This window comes from Pleurodeles waltl, chromosome 7 (genome assembly GCF_031143425.1).
Source record: "Pleurodeles waltl isolate 20211129_DDA chromosome 7, aPleWal1.hap1.20221129, whole genome shotgun sequence".
Lineage (NCBI taxonomy): Eukaryota > Metazoa > Chordata > Amphibia > Caudata > Salamandridae > Pleurodeles > Pleurodeles waltl.
Window position 1 is genome coordinate 55,644,353 of NC_090446.1, and position 23,691 is coordinate 55,668,043.

Sequence of the window (23,691 nt, forward strand, 5' to 3'; positions counted from 1 at the left end):
AATAAGAAATAAAAGATCCTACTTTTCGTCACTGTGCAGGCCGAGGGGCTGCACCTGCCATCATAGGTTCCCTCTTCTGAAAAGTCCTTGATAGTTCAGCCTATTAATGCCCAGAGTACCTGCTGTGTGAAATTATTCCGAGCCCAGGGACTCCTTTAATCTGCCAGATCCTTTGCCAGTCCCCCCACAAACGCCAGCATGCTTGCTCAGCTCAGATCACCAAATTCTCTCTACATCTCCTCGTCCTTAAAAAGGCAATGCTCCTTTCCTGCAACCTCAACATCTGGACAGTCAAACCTGCAGAGACCTTCATTCAAAATATTAAATATAACAAGTATATATTGAAAGGCAAACAACTCATCAACAGGCAAATACAAAGCAAAAGCAACAGTCCAGATGAGATGAGCTCATTAATGCAGAATGTCCTGACCATAAAAGTCTCTCCTCGATGGATCAAGTGCTCATCAACTGACATCTCTAGATCTCGCGAGAGCTTCGTCCCCATATGTCTCTTACTATTCTACTTCCTCCTCTGGTGATAAGCCTGTCCATCTCATGACCAGCGGCTTGTCTTCATCATCCGTCTGGCCCCAGTCATCACCTTCTACCACCCTGCCTAAGGTTTTCATGGATATCAAAAGGACAGGGGCCATTAGGCGTTATCTTGTCAGAGTGGCTCCCACGGAGGAAGAAGCCCAATGTAGAGAAGGCTTGAGTCAATCACTGGTACACCTACCAACTCAGCCTACTGAGATGGGCAAGCTCCCAGGGCCCAAAGAATGATGTGAAAAATCGGAATTGCCGACCACTAGGGTTAAAGTGAGGGGTGTGTGGTGTAAACCTTATGTCAAGTTAAGCAGTCCCAGATATGGTAGCTGGCATTCAGAAAGCTAATTCTTCTGTGAGTCATTGCACCTTATAAGTTATATTTAAGCACACAAGCATGTGTTCACACTAGTGGACAGTGCAGTACCGGTGAAAAGACCGGAACCTTGTGGCTGTGCATGCAACACAGAACAGATGGTAGTTGTATTGCTCCATGTAATGTACACACTGTCTGCATATTGGATGTAAGTGGAGTACTTTGAGGAGTGCTGTGCACTGTGATCAGGGTTTCGTGGCACTCTTATCTCACTCATTTTTCATCCTTTCTGCACAGGCCATCTCCAAGCCGAGGGATCCAGCTTCATCCCCTGACAACCAGGCTACGGATGAACCTCAGGTGGTGAGACATCACTGCCAGGACCTATGCTACCACAGCAGCTAGCACAATGCAGGCACAAATCCGCAAAAGTAGCGCATAGAGCCAACAGTGGCTAAGGCACAGCATGCGTTGGTAGATATCAAGCAGCACCAAGCACATGCTCAAACACATTTTCTGCCCATGGATATTCTCAGGAAGGATTGCAGGCACAAGTGAAATGCCTGTGTGTGTTTGCACTGTGCAGCAGCAAGCACAGCACTGACAGAGCCAAAAAAGCACTCAGCACAGCACCACCCCAAAGCACAGCCCATTCACAAACAGGAGAACACTACATGCACAGTGGATCTTCTCGGGCTGTAATTTACTTAGCATCCAGCACAGAACTCATGTGTCCTGAGTTGCTCAGTGTATTTGTCTGCAGGAATGTTACAGTTGTGCAAAGATGGGCTATAAGAGAATTGAGGTGTAATTGACATCAGCACCTTTCCCGTTCACTCTGTGCCTGCCCATTGGGAAACCACCCCATTTCTGTAGAGGGCAGCAATCTACCCATGCAGTGCCTGCTTGTTTTTGCAGTGCTTGAAGGAGGGGGGTGTAAGAGCTGCTATATATTGAACCCTCTTGCAGAGAATTATGGGTACTGACCCAAAACAAGTGCCAGTTGTCGACACCTCGTGGCAGAGGGCTTCATTATAAGGTCTAGCTGCAGCTCTTGGAACACCTGTGTATCTGTGTTGTCATACATGTGTAATTAGAGGAAGGGACATCTTTTGTATGGTGTACAGCTTGAACACTGTAAGTGTGCAGATTTGGCCAAGTATTATGTATGTAGTTGTGTGGCTGAGCATGTCCCAGTGTGGCTGCTTGTTCATGGATCCATCTTTCTTTGTGTGTTTGTGTCTGTCTCTGAGGTTAGGTAAATCAGTTTCTCCGTATGTTTCTGAGACGTGCATCTGTTTATCTGTTTGTACAGACACTGGCCCTCATTATGACTTCGGCAGTCTAAAACCTAGACAGGAGGTCTAAAACCTAGACTGCCGAAAACCCACCACCCACTGGATTGCCAGGGCCGACTGCCATATTATGACTGCTGGTGGCTCTCTGCCAGAACGGGGGTGGAGAGCCCGCCAGCAGCCATACTGGCAGTCGGCAGTGCAATGTTGGCTGCTCCGCTTGCACTGCCACATCATCACAACACCGCCACACCTATTATGAGTTGGTAATAGGCATGGCGGTGTTGTGGCGATGGGGCAGTGCCGATGGAACAGGCCCCAAGGATCCCATCCCCTCCCGGATGTCCACCGCATGAAGGTAAGTGCCTGTCTGATAAGGAAGGGGGGGGTGATGAGTAGTGTGTGTGTGCATGGGGGTGTGCGTTTGTGTGATTGGAGGGGGTGGGGTTTGTGTGCGTGTATGTGTGTGTGATTGTGAGTGTGTGAGTATGTGAATGGATGCGGGGTGGTGGGGTGTTTGTACGAGTGTATGTGTGTGTCTGTATGAGTGCGTGAATGTGTGATTATGTGTGTGTGTGTAAGTGTGTGTATGGAGCGTGCATGTTTGGATGGGGTGGGGGTGCCTAGGAGCTGAGGGGGGACTGTGGCTGTGTGGGGGGACCTGGGGGATTTGTATACTGGCGACAGGAATGTAGATTCCTGCTGCCGGTATCCTTTCCACCAGGGATTTCCTGGCGGTGTTGCCACGCGGGAATCCCTGGCGGAAAGGCGGCTCCTAATTCAGTCGGTAGTCCATGGTGGAACGCCGGGGCAAAAGTGGTCCACCTTCGCCCCGGCAGTCTGACCGCCCTGGCGGTGTAGACGATTAACTGCCTGCTTTGCAGCCTGTTCACTGCCGTGGTCATATTCTGGCAGTCCAGCACCGCCGCGCCTTCGGCGTTCTTACCGCCACCGCCAGCGTGGCGGAGCTGGATCGCCAATGTTGTAATGAGGGCCTATATCTGTGAGTCCACTTTATGTCAGTTTGTAAATACAAAGCTTGAAACACAACTCTCTCCTGGTTGGCTTTGCCATCCTACTTCAAGCTGCACTGCTCACTGAGGCGTCTGCGCTGTACATGCTTACGTCTGATGGTGATTTATTTACCACATGCTTAGGTGTGTGAAGGGCTGCACCAGTGCACGAAGACAGGCCTGGGACTATGGCTGTATGCTTGTTCTAGGTGAGACTGCGGACGTGATTGCATGGGGCGCTGACTTCCACTGCAGCTTAATATGTGCACACTCATTTGTATCCTGTTTGCTGGATACACATTTTGAGTAGAGTGCTTTCCCTTACTACCCTTCTTGAAACTGTTAATGTAAAGAGAATGAGGATATGTGCCAGAGAGTTCCCATTGATCTGCAATTCATTCTCTTTGTATAAAATGTGTGTCATGAAAAATGCTGTGACACCCTACATCGGGATGGGTAGCGTTTGAAAACAAATTAAATACATGTAAGAGAGGGCTATGGAAAGATGACGGCACCGTTGGTAGGTGCATTGCTTAATTTGTGCTTGTTGTTTTCGTGTGCGGAGCATCAGCACTTATTTTTGAGGGCCGGTGCTCATTTTTCTGCCTCAAGCATTTGCTGCAAGCAAAAGACCCATATGAGAAAGGCGGAGGAAGAGAAAAATGAAAACACGTCACAATGGGAGGCAGCAGAAAGCTGCAGGGGTGAGCTGTAGGGCAGGGAGTGACTGTAAATGGATTGAAGAGGCCCATGATGGCTTCTGGATTATGGTACCTCAATATTTCTTGCTCGCACATTGAATTGCAGCAGCTGCATGTTTAAGAGGAGGTTTTTGGGCACTGGCATGTTTTTATTTACAAATTAAGCACTGGGTTGGTGTCAGTGTTGGAATTAATGGAGAAGGAAGTAGGTTTGTGGGCATTAAAAAAAAATTGTTACACTGGGCACCACCATTGCTGAGCCCTGCCCTGGACCAGGCTGTAATGATTTTCAATGGCCCCCAGGAATGATCACCAATACCTGGGACGTAATGAATGTCAGTGGACCCAGCTGCAGCAAGGTGACTTTGATCTCACTGGGCATGACTACGATCCATTCCAGGATTGGATCAGGGCTAGTGGCATCTATGAAGCGAACAGGAGCTTCCAGTATGCTGTTTCCAAAATTGTGATTTCCTGATTAGTGATTTCCTAATACTGAATGCGAATCCTGAGGAATCATTGTTAGGAAATTGCAGGTTACATACATTCCAATTTGCGATTCACAGATAGAAATGTCTACGATTCGCTATTTGGGAATTGCAATTTTGGTAATTTCATACATATAGACCTTAGCTAAGTGCAGATTCTCAGTACTTCAGCCTGTATCTACAAGAAGTGCAATAGATGGTAACTTGAGAGAAAAGGCATTGCTTATCAATAAACCTACCATGTTCTTGTTCAATCTATGACAGCATTCTAACAGAAAAGCCTGGTCTGAATGATAATTTCAGAATGGACAAACAATGCACCCAAGTATATAAGAAAGACTATTGGCTTTAGAATTGTAAATCTTACCTGTGTCTTTGTCTGAAGATGATCACTGTGCTATACGAATGGATAAAAAAGCAGCGGTACCGGGGGTCGCAAGACGGATGTAACTTACAACATCATTTCCTGTGTGATTTATTTGAGCTAAGTTGAAAAACTTGTTCTATTGATGTTGTCTCCTCCTCTTTCCTCTCATGAGATCACCAGATTGTAATCACCTGCATCTTCTCCCTTGTGATGACCTAACAACTCATCTACAAGAACGAGATGCAGGGGAAAGACGTTTATACAGCACTGGACTTCAGCCTCCCTGGTGGAAAGCCCTCAGATTCATCCCGGAGTGTCGCTACAGGTAGGGATGCAGGGTGGAGATGTTTATACAGCACTGGACTTCAGCCTCACTGGGGGAAAGTCCTCAGATACATCCCGGATTGTCGCTACAGGTAGGGATGCAGGGGGACGCATGGAATGGTGTTCTTACCTCCCTTTGGACACAAAACTGTAGTGTTGACATCTTGCCATGAATGGTCAATCTATGCCTAGGAGACGTCTGGAGGGAAGGGACAGGTAACAGTTTGAGACTATCTACGTTTCTTATTTTAGGGCAGTTGATTGTGAAAGGTAGATGAGGATAGAATGGCAGCAAGAATTGAGCAGTCATGTGAAAAGTGAAGAGGGTAAAAGATATAAACCATGAACTATAGAGGAAAAACCCAGCAGAGATGGGCAGAAGTGGAGAATTAGTGGAAAAAGGCTAAGTGACTGACAGATAAATGCACAAGCAGAACACAATATTTCTCAATTTAAGAGGTTAACAAAATGCTTCTGGTTGCTTCATGACATTTAAAAGAAGGGCAGTGCAGCTTGAAAGGAAGGGGAGTTAAGAAAAGGAGAGTGGCGGTGCCAAATGTTTTCTGACTGCAACCCCCATTCTCTAGTGGGGTGAGTTAAAGGCAAGTCTGAATGGCTGTTTTGAAAGGTTTCCCGAAGTGCTTGTAGTTGTGTGCAGAGATCAAGTTGGGGCTCAGGGCATCACAGAGACTATATCCTTGCACACCAGTGATCTGCCTCCATTTCATGCTCTTTTTCTATCAGTTGTTAATTGGGTAAATCTTATGCTAGAGTTTGACCAAACGTGAACAAAGATTCAATTCTTATTGAAGCACAACTAGAAAGTTATAAATGTGGGGAGAACTATGCTGTTTGGTAACAGCATGAAAGTGTTGCTCAATGGGTGTAAATGTGAATATTTCATGTGCAAAACAGTTCTGAATTTAGTTACCTCCTCTAAACCCTTTTGCATTGCAAACCCTGTGATTCACAAAATTACAGGCTTTGCAACTCCAAACGTGCTGTCTTAATAATCAAATGCCATTTTTACAAGCCGGAAAGTTCTTGCTGATTTGTAAAAGGGATTTTGTAAGCCGTCCCGCATTGTAAATAGGGGGGCTGGGAAAGTGGGGTTTCCCTTCTCTTTCTGATTCAGAAAGGAACGTATTAATGGTTTGAGATTGGAACTGCAGTAGCAAATCATGGCTGAGTTACTGACTCCCAAGTTGGGGTGGAATCTGATTCTCAAAGGTGTCCAGAGGATTCCTTCCCACTCACAGGACCTATACCTTTAAGGGATATGGTGAGGAATCGTGGTATTAGTTGATTAGAGCCATTAGCTCTTGAAGCATATTGTGTCCCTGTAGCCCAGATAAAAGGTCTGATGTATGACCCTTGGAGTCTACTTCTTTGCCCTGGGTGAAAGAAGGAGAGCAGGTCCAGTCTGCAGTGCACTTCTCAGGTCACAGATGGGAGATCCAGTCCTCTTCTGTTCTTGCACAGGTCCAGATGTATCTGGTAAGGGTACTGTGGGTGTCACATTTATGCCTAGAGCCAGCCAATGGGTGGGGAAAACTCCTGCCCACTCCCTAAACAATGGAGTATATGTTCTCAGGGGCAACAATACCCATATTTGTAGCACGTCACATACATTTTCCTGCAAACAAGCCCACATGGACTTTTCTGTCCAAAACAAATATGGGAGAATCCTGCTTAACCTGTGCCCACCCCAGAGTGTGACCAGAGAAGTAGCAATCCCTCCTTTGTGGCCACTCAAAACTGGTTCTGGGGGCGACTCTTCTCCCAAACAGCCTGGTCCCTGAACTGGGACACAAAGGAAGGGACAAAACCAAATGTTAGCCTCATCTGCCTGTGACAGGGTAGACCCCTTTGAAGTTCATTGCGTTCCTAATTGCAGTCCGGATACTCCGCCTGCCAGGGAAACAGAACACCCTCCCTACACCCAAAGATTTTGTCTCAGCGCTGGAAGCATGTTCACACCTCATCAGTTGAGCTAATCAACTTTTGGGTGACAGCTGGAGGCTCATGTGAATGGGCTTCAAGCGGCTTTAAGCAGGTAACAGGCAACATTTAAAAAATATATTTCTTACAAATCCAACTTTGAAAGTGAATTGGGTTTGTAATAAATATTTAATAATTTCCAAGAATAAACTTTGTAGCTTTTTTCCTAAGAGGAGATACCAATATTAAATTTAATATTGCATTCCAATGGTTTCCTGTAGAGCAGCTAACCCTGGTACAATTGAAATAGCTGTTTGTGTCTTTTCACTTTAAGGACATGTTCAACATCAAACTTGTTTATGCCCCAGTCTTGGATACCATGCATCCTGCCTTAATGGGTAGTAAGGACCACTTAGGGGTGGCTTACTAATATCTAATAGGGGGTTTAGAGCTGTTAAAAGGGGATTTAACACAACGAATATGCAGTTAAAACTTGCACCAATGTGCTGCACTTGACACGCTTTCAGTCACATTTACCCTGTCACTAAATTGAGTGGCATAATGTGTGCTGAAGTCCACTGCTGGCATATAACTTACAAGCCCAAGGTACGCTTTAGGTATCCTCTAATAGGGACTTATAGGTAAGTTATATAAGCCAATTAGGGGGATGCCAGTTTCATCATGTTGAAAGGTGAAGCACAGGCTCTTTACCAGTGGATAGCGGGGTAAATTACGTAGAGTTCTACACGCAGCAGAAACAGTCAAGGCAAATATCTGGGGTGCGCCACGCAAGATATGGTCTTTTCCAATAAGTACAAACTGCTCTAGAAAAAAAAATCCAATTTTGCAAAGCATGTACAGGGACAAAGGTCTGCTGTGCTTTCAACGCCATTAAGAGCCAGTCACAGGGTGTAATGAACTGCGAACTGTCTATTTAATATTTCTTAGACATGATGCTTTTCGCCCCCCTATAGTTGTTCAATTTGCAATGCAACCTATTAAAACATAAGATATATTGCATAATGCATTCCCATTCACAGTCCAGTTGGTGTGCAAAATGCACATTCCTGGTGTGTGAATGGGAAGGATCCATTTTGCCCAAATAATGCTACTTTAATTGATATTCATGCTGGGAAGAATACATCCAAACTCTGCATTTTGAGCAGAATCTTTGAATAGATCTAGTATATCTTGGGAATTAAATTAAAGAATGTAGTCATCCTTAAAACTGTTGTATTCCCTGCTATAAACATGGGCATTGGACAGTGCTATTTTCAGCTCAGATATCTGATATAGTGTTATAAACAAGAACCCCTTGGGGACAAGTATGGGGATAATCAAGTCAGAGGCTAAGGAATGAACAGGCTGAACCTCACAGAATAAAGAATAAACAGAGTCTTTGATATTTTAAGAGAGTATAAGCATCCAAAATAGAAAATGTATTTATGCTCTACTTATGAAATAGAGTTAGAGGTAGACTTAAAATGAAAAGGAACCCAAGACCTTTTTTAAACATCACTAGCAATGTAAGAATGATATATTAGAATTCATTGCTCAAGGTTTTTATCAAACATCGGGAGACTGAAGGTATGAGGTCGACCAACCATTTTTTATTTCCAAAAGTTTTGCTTGCCTTTTTACCCACTGATGAAATGCAGGGAAGAAATAACAGCTCATGTAATTTATTGACAAAGTCGGTCAAACCCTGATTTTACCCCTTATGACATATACAATACAATTCAGGGTGGAACGTTGAGTCTCCAAAGGAAGAGAACCTGTAAACACTCTCTGTTTCCCCAAAAGTAAGAATATCATATTTCTTTATTTGCAATAATGACAATCCAAATTTCTGGGAAATGCAAGGGAGTTCATACAATGCTCTGGTAAGAGGGCCTTTCAGCTTGTGAGAAGTGTTCCTTTTTTCAAACAAACTGATGGTGTAATCAAACCCACTAAGTGCTCTGGTTACACGTGAGAATTGTGTTTTGTCGAAAGACTAATTTTCATGTGTAAAAATGCATCATCATTACATGAAGGGTGTGCACGACTAGTGTTTGAAATCTGATATATGTGGAGCCTGACAGATTTGTAGTGTTATTTCCTGATGAAGGTGGAGTGTTTTGTTGACAAAATGCAAATGTGGATAATTGTGCACATAATTGAGAGCAAAATAGGAAAAATTACTATTTCACAGGCTTTTTTTAAATCACAATGCTTAGGCTATGTATATTTGAATTAGTATATTTGCACAGTATTGTATGTTGGTATATTTATTCTGTAGATTATCCTTTTTGGGTTCATTCATCAGACAAAATACTGTTGACCCTTTTAAGTATTGTTATGTTGTCAGCTTTTCTATTGTATGTATTGACCATATTTTGGTCCACCATATATTAAAGGTGTGGTGGGGGGGTCAACAAAACTGTGCCACCATCAACCTGGCTGCTAGCAGTAGGTGGGCAATTAGTTTCCCACTCAAGGTGGTTGGGTTTCTGGGCATTCCCACCTGTGCTAGCAGGCACCAGTCAACAGGTTTAGTCACAGCTCAATTTTTGTGATATTGTTGAAATGTAAAATAATGGCCTTTCAATAACACTTATAGCCACACATCTATACTAAATATGGACTATGTTCCCATTTCCTTCCAACCCATCAATGTTTTGGGGAAGAGTTAAACATTGCTTTAAGATGTGTTGCAGCCAGATATCATCTCATTATCATCTTACATCTATTCTCTTTATATTGGCTACAAAGTGATGCTGCTGAGGTCTGTTCCTAAATAAGAAACCACAAAGTCTCATACATGTCTTATCCCAGCTCTGCCTCCTACTTCACAACATACAAAGGTTTATCCGCAACCCTATGGCTAGAAAAGTACTGATATAATCGAGTGATACCTTTCTTAGTTTTCTGTCCTTTTAATAGATATTCCATGGGTGCTTTATCTCTTACTGCTGCTTCCCTCCTGGTCTCAATAGTAACCCAATGTATTAGTTCTGAGTATTGAAATGAGTCCTGTTTTGTCATACTCCACCACTGCCATAGCACATTCATATTTTTAACCTTCCCTTGGTCAAATAAATCTCCTATTGTAGCTTCTACACGTGTGTACACCAACTGAAACCTTTGTCTATGACCCCCGGGGGAAGTCTTGGTTATTCAATATCAGGGTCACTGGGTCTGGATGTAGTCACTTCACCCTTTCTACTGCAGCATTTAAGTGCAATAATGTGATCCAGTGGTCTCCAAAATATCACCTGCCCACTTTTGCTTGGGGGAGCCATGATAAAACTCTTGATGACCTGAAGAAATAAGCTGGCTCAACCTCTATCCAAAGTTTTTCATATCTAGGCATTGTAAAATCAGTCAAAGGGTCGAGTTGAGTTGCCCAAACAAATCTTTCGATTTTTGGAAAGCTAAACTCCTTCTATTTACCCCTGTATGGTGCATTTTTAGATAGAAATGGTATTCTCTCCCTCCCATTGATTAACACAAATGTATGTTGCATGTTATTAAGTGTGCCTCTCAGAAACATCAGTGGTAAAGTCTGAGCAATATAGAGTAGTCTAGGGACACAATTCATCTTAATGCAGGTGATTCTGCCCAGTCATGATAGTTCTAATTTCCCGCACCTGTATAAATCTTTGAAATGATCATTCATAATTGAAGGGATATTTGGGTCTTACTGATTATTCATTTGCACAATAGTCTTTGCTCCCAGATAAACCAAGGAATTCATAGATACCTTGTAACCTAGGGGAATATTTACAAGTTTGTGGTGCAGGGCAAAGGAGTGAGTCAGCTTGCTGCACTGCGCTGCATCACAGGGAAATGGCGGGAATGCACTGTATTTAAGAAGTACGATGTAGTCCTGTCCTTTCCCCTTGCACTGATGCCCTTTTGACTGCCAAGCACCTAGGCAGGTGCCCTTACACCATGGTGCCTTCATTGCTCGCAGGATTGTTTTGTGTAGGAAAGGACACCTTCCCACAAAAACACAATCCTGGGAAGCTGTTTCCTCTTTCTATGTGTGCTGCAGAATGAAAGAGGAAAAAACAAGGAAAAATAGTGATATTTCTCGTTGTTGTGCTTCCCCCTGTGCAGTATAAGGTTTTTGTGCATCCCTAGGTTTACAAGGTCTTGTAAATCTGGGGAGGTATCAAAAACTATGGGAGTTGCGTGGGACACCCACTGCAATGCCCATGGAATGCCTACCCAGGGCAGAGTAGCACAATAATGTGAATTGCAGAGCATTGCTCTACTCCAGATTTATGATGCCACTCAAAGCTACATAAAGTGATATTGCGTGGCTACATAAATCTAACTTAGAGCCTTGAGTCATGCATGTAACACTTTGCAGGGTGCAAAGGTAATGCAAGCTCTTATAAAGATACCCCTATTTTTTCGTTAATGTGAACATTTGTCCAACATGTACAATCCCGAACCCTGTGAATTTGCACATTTGATCTTAAAACATGACATCTCCGAGAATCTCTTGTTCTTGGATGAGGACGGGGAGTAAATAGTTGTGTTCTTAGGCACCATACCATGCTGTAAGATATTTTTTAAGTCAACATGTAACTCTTGACTATAAGAACGCTCAGTGTGTCTTGCATGAACTAGACTTGCAATCTATCTGTGCATTTCCTTCAGAACGTACTGTTCTGTGTTAAGTCAATGCAGCATCAATTCAATTTGTGGGATCACAGAATACAGTCAGAATTAGACGTCTGATAAATGTCAGAGAAACCAGCATAGGACATTAAGTGTGTGCTAATGTACACTAGTTGTAGATGAAAGAGCTTGGAGAGACACAGACATCAAGGGTCATTTGTAGAGTGATCAAGGTTTAGATTAAGGACATTATTATGCCCTTAAATGTCCATGTCTGGAGCCAGAGAGCAGGAGCGACTGTCACACTTCAAATGGTCAAGGAAAACACAAGGAACAAGGGCACCACTTCAGAAAATAATAATCTTTCTGGATATCCTAAAGAAGGCACTAATCATATACAGGCTGATCATGCTGCATCATGCTTTAAGTGGACTGAAAATGTAAGGGGGGGTCCCTAAATCTCTCTCTGATCTGTTCCTAAATGTTGGCATATAGGTGAACGGTTTGTATGAGAGGGGTGGCCTCTGTAACTAACAATGTGTTTTAATACATATAGGGGGTCATTCTGACCCCCGCCGGTGGCGGAAGCCGCCCGTCTGGCGGGAACCGCCAGAAGACTGTACCGCGGTCAAAAGACCGCGGCGGTCATTATGACTTTCCCGCTGGGCGAGCGGGCGACCGCCAAAAGGCCGCCCGCCCGCCCAGCGGGAAAGCCCCAGCAACGATGAAGCCGGCTCCGAATGGAGCCGGCGGAGTTGCTGGTGTGCGACGGGTGCAGTGGCACCCGTCGCAATTTTCAGTGTCTGCTGCCATTGGCATGGGCACTGCAGGGGCCCCCAGGGGCCCCACGACACCCGTTCCCGCCAGCCTGGTTCTGGCGGTGAAAACCGCCAGAACCAGGCTGGCAGGAAGGGGGTCGGAATCCCCATGGCGGCGCTGCTTGCAGCGCCGCCGTGGAGGATTCACAGGGGCAGGGGAAAACCGGCAGGTAACAGCCGGTTTCCCTTTTCTGACCGCGGCGGTACAGAATTGCCCTTGATGCACCGCCAGCCTGTTGGCGGTGCATCCTCCGTCCCCTGCCCTGTCGGTCTATGACCGCCAGGGTAGGAATCACCCCCAAAATCTAGAATCACTTCTGGTGCTAGCCCTCTGGGTCCTTCTAGTCCTCTTGCTTGGTGTTCCTGGTGGTTCTGGTATTGAGTCCCTGGTGGTCCTGGTGTTCCTGGACATCTCAGTCCATATCCTCCTTCTTGTTGTCTTCCTGGTAATCCTGACGGCCTTCCTCCCCCAGGAACTATTTCAGGCCTGCCTCCCCTCCGTTACACCTGACACTATTGGTGTTCCTGGTCCTCCCGGTGGTCCTGGTCCTTTTTCTCTTTGTGGTCCTGGTGGTGCTCCTGCTCGGTCTTGACCTCCTCCCCTCCTTCTTGGTTTTGCTCTTAGACTTCCACCTCCTGGATTCAATTATAACCACCTACTTCTCCTCTTCAACCTCTCCCTCTTGATCCTCCTGTCATTCTAGGGATTGAGGTAGCATCATTTAGTCCTGTTGCTCGTAGTCCTCCTGGTAGCCTCCTGGGAGCCCTAGGTACTATTCTTCTGGTCGCCGTCCTGAGCTACTGGGGCCCCTCCAATTAATGTTGTTCTTTCTCCTTCTGCTTCTCCTGGCCCTCTTCCTTCTGGAGGACCTGGTTCTCGTTGTCCTTGTCCTCCTACTCCTAATATTGCTGGTATTTCTAGCTTTCCTCCTGGACTAGGCTCTCTTGGCCTTGACCCACCTAATTCTGCTTTGTTTGTCTGCTTCAATTAGTCTGTTTCTTTATCCTCCTCATTTTCGACCTCCATGTCCACTGCTAGTCCTCGACTTCAACACTTGATCCTACATATCCGTGTCTTCCCCTTACATTCCCACCAACCAACTCAAGTCATCCAGGAGTAACCTCCAAGCAGGGGCAGGCAGGGATGACTTGAGTCCTCAGAATCTGTGAACTCAAACTTCGGAGAGGTGCTTGTGATGCCACTCGTTGTTTACAAGCTGACAGGAAGGTAGGAACTGCAGCACTTAACATGTGGTGCTAAACACAGCTATGGAAACACATGTTCACCTATAGGGGTGCTAATAAAGAGGCATGTGAAGACAGGTAGTGACATCAGCCGAAACCAGCAGGGTGCAGCAGACAACCAGCAGAGAAGCAGTCCCAAAGCATCCGCTGCCAGACAGCATTGAAAGTCTGTCAGCTGTGCATCCATGCCTATTACTAATTTTTAGGGTCGAGCCTGCGTCGCATGCGCTTGCGCATGCGTATCGCTAGCGAGACGCTTTAGGAATTAGAAAAGGGTTTGGAGCCCCGTCCACGTCACGTCAGTGTCTTTCATTGGTTCGTGGGCTTGCCTGTTAGAATCTGCTTGCTTTCATTAGTGGAAGGCATGCATACGCATGAATGAACTCGCGCAGCGAAGTTATGAACAACCGAGCTAATGCAGTACCATGAGTTCATCCTTATTATTGTATTACACTCAAATCAATTGAGAAAGCAGCTTTTTATAAAGGCAGGAATGGCCCTTAATTGAATAAAACTCACATTAATTACATCATGAGGGCCGGCGGGACAGTGCTTAGCAGAGTTCCAGAGCTTGCCTGCACATCTCATCATTCGGCTGACAGGAATGGAAGACAGGTTCAGCGTCTAATTAGATTACAGATTACTACAACTGTGAGTGAGAACAGACTATAAGAGACGTCTCTTCCAAACCCGGCATCCGCAGAAAGGGTAGTTTTCTTGAGCCGTCTTCAGCAAGGCATGTGTCCATGTGGGGGATCTGCGCGTCCTCTGCGTGGGTGTTAATTTATTCGGATCGGACCATTCAGTGAGACTCAAAGTTGCTTTGCCTGCCTCCTGTTGTCTCCCTTTTGCTCCTGGCTGCTGTTTCTCAGCGGTTGCCTTCGGAAGCGCTAGCTGCAGATGTGGGAGAAACAACAGGCAGGTAGGCCCGGCTGAGCTCTGCGCCACAGCGGCTTCCTTTTCTCCTAGCAAGGCCTTAAGAGAATGTGTATTTTTTCTTGAAATCAAGCAAAGTCCCGAACAATTACAATGACAACTTGGTTCCTCTGATTCAACAGCTTTTCTGAATTGCAGCAGTGTCTGACCCGCTGCTTTCAATGTAATGTAGTCTTCTGTTCTTCGTGGAGCAAGCCTTTTACAAAATATACATATTTGGTTGCCAACATTTGTTCAAGAGAATTTGTGGCGGGGCTTTACACTTCCACAAGTGCAAATATCAGATGCACCACAGAAGGAGCAAGTGCAGGCTCAGTCAGTGCTTAATTTCTAAACCGTAAGTGCCAGCGCCCAACGTTTTGCTCAGGTGCTATAGCATGCCGGGTGCGGACCATCAGGGTGGCAAAGTCTCGATTCAACCTGATGCCTCATTAATCTATCACCCGGTGCTACCTACCGCTTCATCTCATTCTTTCATGTCATTCTTAGGGGCGAGCGCAAACCGCCCCGTCCCCTGATGTAATCTCTCTTTGGGCGTCTAACCACACCCATGTCACGTCAGTCCCTTACAATGGTTTGTGGGCTTGCCTTTTAAAATCCACTTGCTTTCATTAGTGTAAGGCATGCATACGTAATGCCTTTTCTGGTATTTAGCCATTCTGGAGCGCACCGACCAACTACTGGAAACGTACAAGGCTCCATTCTTTCCCCATAGTTTCTGGACTACTTTTTCACTTTATTTCGCAGCGCGATCGATCTCGTTTTTTTCCATTTAATGTGGGAAGCAAAGTCTGATTAGGAGTTTACAACGCTAATAGCTCTAACTCGACGAAATGCGAGACCCATTGTATTGTAAATGCTTGTTTTGTCTATTGTCTATTTCTACTGTGTCCGGAGCAAGAAGTGTACATCATCACATCTCTTGGAAAGTGGTTTATTAGTAAGGCAGGTAAGTAATAACACCACAATCACAAATAAGGTCCTGTCAAGGTCTCAATAAATGAATCCTTTTTCATCCCTTAGTAGCTTGGCCTACGAGCAGTTAAACAACTTAGGAGAGAGGTACAAAACAGTAAATAAGTAAAACATAGCACACAATAAAACTCCAACACCAATTTATACAAATAAGTAATATTTTTATCTTTATAATGACACCAGAGTGACAAAACTCAAATGTAAGAAACCGGAGATATGAAAGCACCAACCACGGCCATCTGGTCGTGTTTAACCAGGTCAAAGCCAAAGTTTGAGGCTGACCAGGATGGAGCCCAAGTTGGATATGCTGAGTACTATGCCTCGGTCAACATCTTACCTTCGCACTTCGTCACTTTATTGGTTCTGCTGAGGAGTCCCAATGTCGTGCGAGGAACCTCAATGTCGTGCAGGCTCCTCAGCACGCCGGGTTGCGAGTCATTGTCATTGGCTTAGTTCAGTGCAAGGTCTCAGTGAAGTCCTGGAGGTCTTGGTCCTCGCGTCGATGGGTAGAGCTCTGGAGCTTTCAAAGGGATGAACCTGAATTTCAGTTCGAGTCGTGGTTCAATGTCGCCGGCTTGCCTCTCGTTGACGGGTCGCTCAACTTATGGAATTTTCCCAAAAATGTTCCAAACTCCTTCAAAATTATGGATCTTCTTCCAGGAGGTCTTTTTGGGGTCTTGAAGTCTCTACAACACTAGCCAAGGTTCCAAAAGCTCTGAGTTGTTCCTTAGAGAGTTGGGAATTCCCACAATGCATCTGGTCAAATCCTTACAAGTTTACTTCATGCTGGTCAGCTGGGCTGTTCTTAAAGGAGGTGATTCAGGGGACTCTTGGTAGCTCCTTACTATCTGGTGCTTAGAGGGAGTCCACTCCTGGATCCTTGAAACAAGGGAAAGTCCTCTTTTTGGTTAAGCCCAGAGAGTGCAGCATATGGAGTCCTTCAGAGTGTAGTCCTTTTTTGGTGAAGACCATGGTATCAGCAGGGCAGTCCTTCTTCTGATTTCTTCCAGCACGGAGCCTGATTTGCCGGGCACCTCTTCCACTTTCATCCAAGTTTCTGGGCTGGCAAGCAGTGGGGACACCCTTGATGAATGGGGTGCAGGGTGCCACCATCTCGGAAAACCCCTTCCTTAAAAGTGTGGCACATGTTTGTCCCAGAAAACACTGTTTCTTAAAAATACAAAATGAAGAAAATCTCTCTTGGAGGTTCAGGTCTAGCTAAGCTCTCCCATAGGTATGGCTAACGTTTCCCTACACTTCCCGTCCAACCACTCTCCTAAATTAATTAGAGGGGCTCCCACCTGGCTGGGGGTGCAGGAAATGGAGGAGGTCTGGTTTCTGTCCCAACTGTCTTTCCCCTTTGAAAACCGTTATGGCTACCCAGCCTCCTTCTTGCCCTGGCAACTGCTGCTGCAGTTTCTCAAAAGATGGTTCCTGTGCCTCAGCCCAGGCCACTTCACACCTCATCAGAGCAGCCTGGCACGCCTGTCAAAGGCTGACCAACCAGGATAGGCTGCTAGAAGGCTAACGTTAGGGAAGAGTTCTAGAACCCTTTCCCTGTAATAGTTATGATAAATCTAACATTGGCAAGTTGTTGGATTTATTTTAACTATTATTTTGACACTTTAAAACGTATTTTTTAGATCGCTCATATCCAAAGATAGACTTTATTAGTGTTAAATAAAGCCTCTGCATGTTAGCCTATGGAGCTAATGTACTACAATGGGAAAAACGAAATTGGCAGTTTTTCCCTCACTGGGACATATAAAATATCTTTTATAGTGCCCCTGCTTATAATTATAATACAGCCTACCCTTGGGGCACCTCGGACAGCCATTGGGGCTGACTTATATGTAAAAATAAGGCAGTTTGAGGCCTTGGAAGTATGTTTAACTCCAAAGTCGAATTTGGCCTTAATTTTATTTTAAAAGAAGCCTGAAAGGCTGGGCTGCCTTTAAAATAACAGCAGACACCGTAGCAGTGCACCTATAAGTGTCCTAACTCCACAGAGGTCCCTAAACCTACTTGCCCTACCATCTACTAGGGATTTACAGGTAGGTTGTTGGAGCCAACTATAATTATGCCTAATTACCATATCTCTTTTAAACAGAGCACTGGCCCTGAGCCCAGGGCACAGTCAGAGTCAGTAACCACCAGTATCAGTAAAAAATGGGATGATCAGGGAAAAAAGAGGACTTTCCCACGTCACTGCATAATATTATTATTATTTTTGCAAATTAGAAAATTGGATAAAATGCATGTGACCCAACATTGGAGCCCCCACCACTCAACTAGGAACGACAAATATAAAGAAAATGAGGAAATCCCTCCTGGACGTGTTAGCTTCGAACCCAAGACAGGCTCAAAGGTGAAACTTTCTGCCATACCTACCTATTGCTAATGGGCGCATGCGCACAGAAAGGGGGTTTGTTCTGGATAGTGTGTTAACACCTCCATGACAATCTTTTTTTTTTTTTTTAAACAATAGCACATTACCTCCGTTTTGTGTATGTGGACTCAGTTCTCAACCAAGTTGTGCCCTTCGAATTATGGTAGCAAACAGCAAATTTCGGTGTTTGCGATGTGCAAACTCCACTTTGCAATGCACAAAACCCGTTTTGCAATTCGGTGATCTGGTTACCGAACGCGGTCGCAAAGCAATCACTGTTTGCACCCATTTTTAAATGGAACTGCAAACATTTTTTCAGAGCAGGCACTGCCTGCTCTGAAAAAATGAAACGAAAACGTTTCATTTTTGTAATGCATCTCGTTTTAAGGAAAACGGGCTGCATTACAAAAAAAAACTGCTTTATTAAAAAGCAGTCACAGACATGGTGGTCTGCTGTCCGCAGTAGGCCACCATCTCTGTGAATGCCACCACTCGCAAGGGGGTCGCAAAAAAGCGACCCAAGTCATGAATATTAATGAGGTGGGCCTTTGTGACCCCCTTGCGAGTCGCAGATGGTGTCAGGGACACCATCCTACATTCCAATTTGTGACTCGCAAATTGGGAGTCGCTCTGACTCGCAATTTGCAAGTCGCAAATTGGAATCTACCTACATCTGGCCCTAAGTCTTTAATAATAGTACTTCATTAATTTAGAAAAAATCAATATCTATTATAGAACTCTTTGAATCGGAAACGAGGAAATAAGAACTACTACACCAACAACATATGAAGTTTGGAGTGCGTATATATACTTAGACATGTACTTTCATGCAATTTGAAGATAATATCTTATTCGGATTTTTGTGCGCCACGCCTGCTGGCACCGCATCTGGGCAATGATTGTGCCTCGTGTAATTATTGATGTGATCGCCACCTGGTGACTGACACTGAGGAATTCACCCATCAACCAGTTCGAACTCTGCATCTAGTTACCCTTATACAAAGTGCATTAACTGTTAAAATGTGCTGCAGTATAGCATTTGTACAGTGCTTAGTATCCCTATCTGAGGTCATGGAAAGCGTTTCCACATTGATTGTGCGCTACACCGTTGCGATGTGTGGTGGGAAGTGTTTTGCAAGTATAGCGCTTGATGCAGAGCAGATTGAACTTAGAGCTATCAACTTGGTAAGATGGATTGTATTGACTACCATCAAATATACTGCAGTTTTTGATGTTTTTATTTTTATTTCAATTATTGCTATATCAGTTCTGTTTATTTTGCTTGATAATATGTATTCACATTATGTGCACTAGGCTAGAGTGTAAGTCATCTGTAAACACTTAGTAAAACATACAGGGTGGATTTCTTGTTCGTGCTCATCCTTGTGGGCAGAAGACTCCAGATCCCACCTGTAAATAACCCTTTAGTCTCATAGGACTGATTGTTGCCTGGGACACATCTCCCCCAGGCAGGAGATGGATGGAATGTGGGTTACAGTCAGTCGGATTCTTTTTCTCATAACTACACTTTGGCAAAGCCTGCATCTTGCAGAGGGCCTGGTTATCCAAGCTACAGTGGTATGCTGTCAGCTCTGACTAGCTCAGTAGGATCCTTTATTGTGTTGGTAGGTATTCATGTCCAGCATTAGCCAAGATCTTTTGAATGTATTAAAAGTATATAAATTGTACTCATAGAGGCTTTCAGTCAGTCCTCTACATCTATTGGTTTCTTGCTGTGTCATTCACATTTACCTTCCACCCACTGCAGCACACAGTATGGGGCAGTGGGGCAGCTCACTTCAGCCCTGGGGTAACTTCACTGTGAGTGATGGCATTCTGCTCCTTCACAAAGAACACATCCGCACACTCAGTAGTTCTCTTTAGTGCCAAGGACTTCTATGGCAATGTGGGCTCTTTAGGGCCAAAAATTGTTTTGCTTTTAGCCAATGTTCTCTTTTAATATTGGTGAGGGCCTGGCTGCACATCCATTAATAACATTTTACAGAACAAATCAATTATTTAATTTAAGCAGCTTACACCAGGCCATCTCCTGTTCTTTTCTGTTCTCAATGCAATTACCTTTGCTGGCTGTAGCAGGAGGTTGTCTTTCCTGAGATCCTATGGATCCCTGGAATGTCAAAGGTGAGAGAAAGTGTGGGAGGTCAGAGATCAGCCCTCGTAAACTGAATTACAGTCCATCTTTATAAGACTGCCATTAAGAGATCACAAGGATGGAGATTTGCCAAGCTGCACTGTTATAATCATCCCTTTTGTCATTAGCATGTAGGTGCTCTGAGTTTGTGAGAATTCGGGACCCGAAGGGTGAACTATTTTACAGCCCTCTGGTGACCAGCAATTTCTGGAAGACTCCCCGGTCTTCGTAAGCCTGTCTGGTTGGTATTGAGTGGTTGGTTAAGCAGGCTTGGATAGTCTGCATCTGTGCCCTACAGTGGCCAGGAGGTTTTCATAGGTCCTTTGGAACATTATGGGGGTCATTCCATCCGCCGCCCGCCAAAGTAACCCCGTCGAAAGACCGCAATGCGGTCAAAAGACTGCGGGGGTCATTTCGACTTTCCCACTGGGCCGGCGGGCGACCGCCAAAAGGGTGCCCGCCGGCCCAGCGGGAAAGACCCTGCAACAATGAAGCCGGCTCCGAATGGAGCCGGCGGAGTTGCAGGGGTGCGACGGGTGCAGTAGCACCCGTCGCGATTTTCACTGTCTGCAAAGCAGACAGTGAAAATCTTAATGGGGCCCTTTTAGGGGGGCCCTGCACTGCCCATGCTGGTGGCATGGGCAGTGCAGGGGCCCCCAGGGGCCCCACGACACCCGTTCCCGCCAGCCTGGTTCTGGCGGTGTAAACCGCCAGAACCAGGCTGGCGGGAAGGGGGTCGGAATCCCCATGGCGGCGCTGCAAGCAGCGCCGCCATGGAGGATTCCCTGGGCCAGGGGAAAACCAGCGGGAAACCGCCGGTTCCCCTTTTCTGACCGCGGCTTTACCGCCAAGGTCAGAATGGCCCTGGAAGCACCGCCAGCCTGTTGGCGGTGCTTCCGTGGTCCCTGGCCCATGACCGCCAGGGTCGGAATGACCCCCTATATGTCTGTATCCTTGATGGAGAATAAGGTAGTGAATTGATACATGGATTATTTCAGATTGAGTCTGGAAGGATTGCCAGAAAGACTAGATCTATTATCTTCTACCTTGTTGTTAGAGGGAGGAGGTCAGGGAACCACTTGTTAAGATGCCTTTGATGTGTAGCAGGGGCACTATGGTTGTGAATTTTCAAGTAGTGAGAAGCAGCAGGTACGTCCAATATTGAGTAGAGAGGCGTGGCTTACAGTTGTAACGGGGTACGTCTGATATCCCATCCATACGTCAACATCATGGTGAGGCTATGTTGGTGGAAGTCCTCAGTTTACGTACGGTGCATGCGTCTGTCTTCTTGGTGTGGTGGGCTGGTTGGGAGTGTTCCATAACAATGCACGTATACTGATAGGAGTAATTGTCATTATGGGCTGTATCCTCTAAACAGACTATTCAGAAACTCCAAGTTGTTCAGCATGCAGCCGCTAGAATGGTTTTGAAACTCCTGTGAAAATCATCTGCCTCAGCAACTTTAAAACTACAACAGAGGCTGCCTGTACACAAAATCCTCTTGATAACATTTAGAGCCTACGAAGCTACCAGGCCAAAATAGTTATCAACAAGGTTTGCCCAAAACATTAGGAGCAGAACACTGAGATCCCCTCATGCCAACTTGCTGAAGCCTATTCCTTTCAGACTAAGAACCAGAGGGACAAATCCTTTGCAGCTCTAGGCACCAAGGCCTGGGACCACCTCCCGAGCCCTTTAAGATTTATTGATTCAGAAACAACCTTTTGAAAGCAGCTACAGGCCTGGAGCTTTGCAGCCACCAATACACTATGATATTCCCTTCTCCTCCGAGTTCGTTGCTCCCCTAGGCTTGATCTTGGTTGTGTGTCTTCCACAGTAGTACCAGGATGCTCCCCTGGGAGTGGTAATGCACTTTACAAGTACTCAATTCAATTCAAATTAATCCTAGGCTCAACAGCTGATATCATTATATTGGGAACAACTAGTTTCTCACCTCTCTTCTGAACTTGAAATACTCCTCAATGTGTCAACTTTTGGCTTCCATTGAGTTCTAGGGCTCAGTGACTTGTACCATGAAAGCAGAGCCACCCATGGGTTGTAAGGCAGTGTGATGATCTGTGGTGCTAGTCTGCAGCATATGTTCATAGTTTGTCTGTGTAGCTTAAATGTAATGTGTGGTTTCATGGAACTTTTCCTTGGAGGCTTCACATATGATGCAATGTGCTTTAAACCTTAGTCATGTAGCTACAGGTAGCAGTGAAGTGTTTGTTGGACTGACGTCATCCTCTTACAGTGTCTTCTTCTTCTCCCCATCAATAGTTTTCAAGCTGCAGTGCACTGACGCCCTTTAATGCTATGCACGCTGCATTATAGTGATCATATTATTTGTATATTTAATCTAGTTTCTTGTATCTTTCTTGTGTATACATTGTGCTATACTGCATTGATGTATATAGTTTACATTTCCTTTTCTGGGTAATGAAATGAAAGTGACGGATTAGGCTGATGTGTTTCATGTTCAATTTTCAGCTCGATGCCCGCGCTGGCATCGGATTGCCATTGGGGTTGGAGGGGCGGGCTGCACGGTACTAACCGGACTGGTGGTCGCTCTGGGCATCTGGGGTAAGTATGCACGCTTCTTTTAGAAGGATATGGAATCTGTAATCACTTTTCAACTCCCACCACCTTTACCTGGTTCTCTCATTTCCAACCCCTATCACCCACTTTCCTTCACACCCACCGCTCCCATCGTCCTGCATCTTCTTACCTCTTGTTTCCCTCTTACATCTATCACTTCCAGTTGTCCTCTCTGCTCCCTCAACCTTCTGCTGCTTCTCTTACTCCGAACCCTTTCTAGCTCCACATTGTTCACCCGTCACCTCTCTGTATTCCATAACTTTACCCATCCTGGACTGTCCATGGCCATTCCCGCTCAGCTTCTTCCCACTTGCAGTGGATGTCTCTCTCCTGTTTGTCTCCAGCTCCTGCTCTTTGCCATTGCTCAGCCTTTGGTCTCACACTCTCTGTTCCTTCAGCCCCTCACTTCCTGCGTCCAGCTCTTTCGTTCTTCTCAGTTCCTTTACGTAGGGGTATTTTCCTTTCCCTTTTAATTATTCCTTTCTTATTTCTTCATCCTCCTGTATGTCTTGGTTGTTACACTCTTGCTAATATTTCTTTGCTTCTATATTTCTATCACCTGATTTCTATCATTCATTATCCTCATCCCTTTCATTCTCTCTCTTCCTGGGGTTTTTCCATTTTTTCTTTCTCTACCTCTTACATTTGCCTTCTCTTTTCATAGTCTCTCCCCTAGCCGCCATGTCATTGTTACTTCTCCTCGCTGTTCCTTTGCTTCTCTTTCCCTTCTTTGTAAGTCTTATTTCCTTAGTCATTGACTGTCACCATACCCAGTACTAACTCCCCTGAACCCCTACATCCTCAGTTCTTTCTCCCTCTGGGTTATTTGTGACCTTCTGCCTAAGTGCACAGGATCCTTCTCAGCACCTGCCACAGCATGCAATAACCAAAGCATCAGTGGAGCAAGGCTCTTGCTTAAAGAACAGGAACAGTGGAGACAGGAGCAGCTCAAGTGTCTCACAAGCAGCTGTAC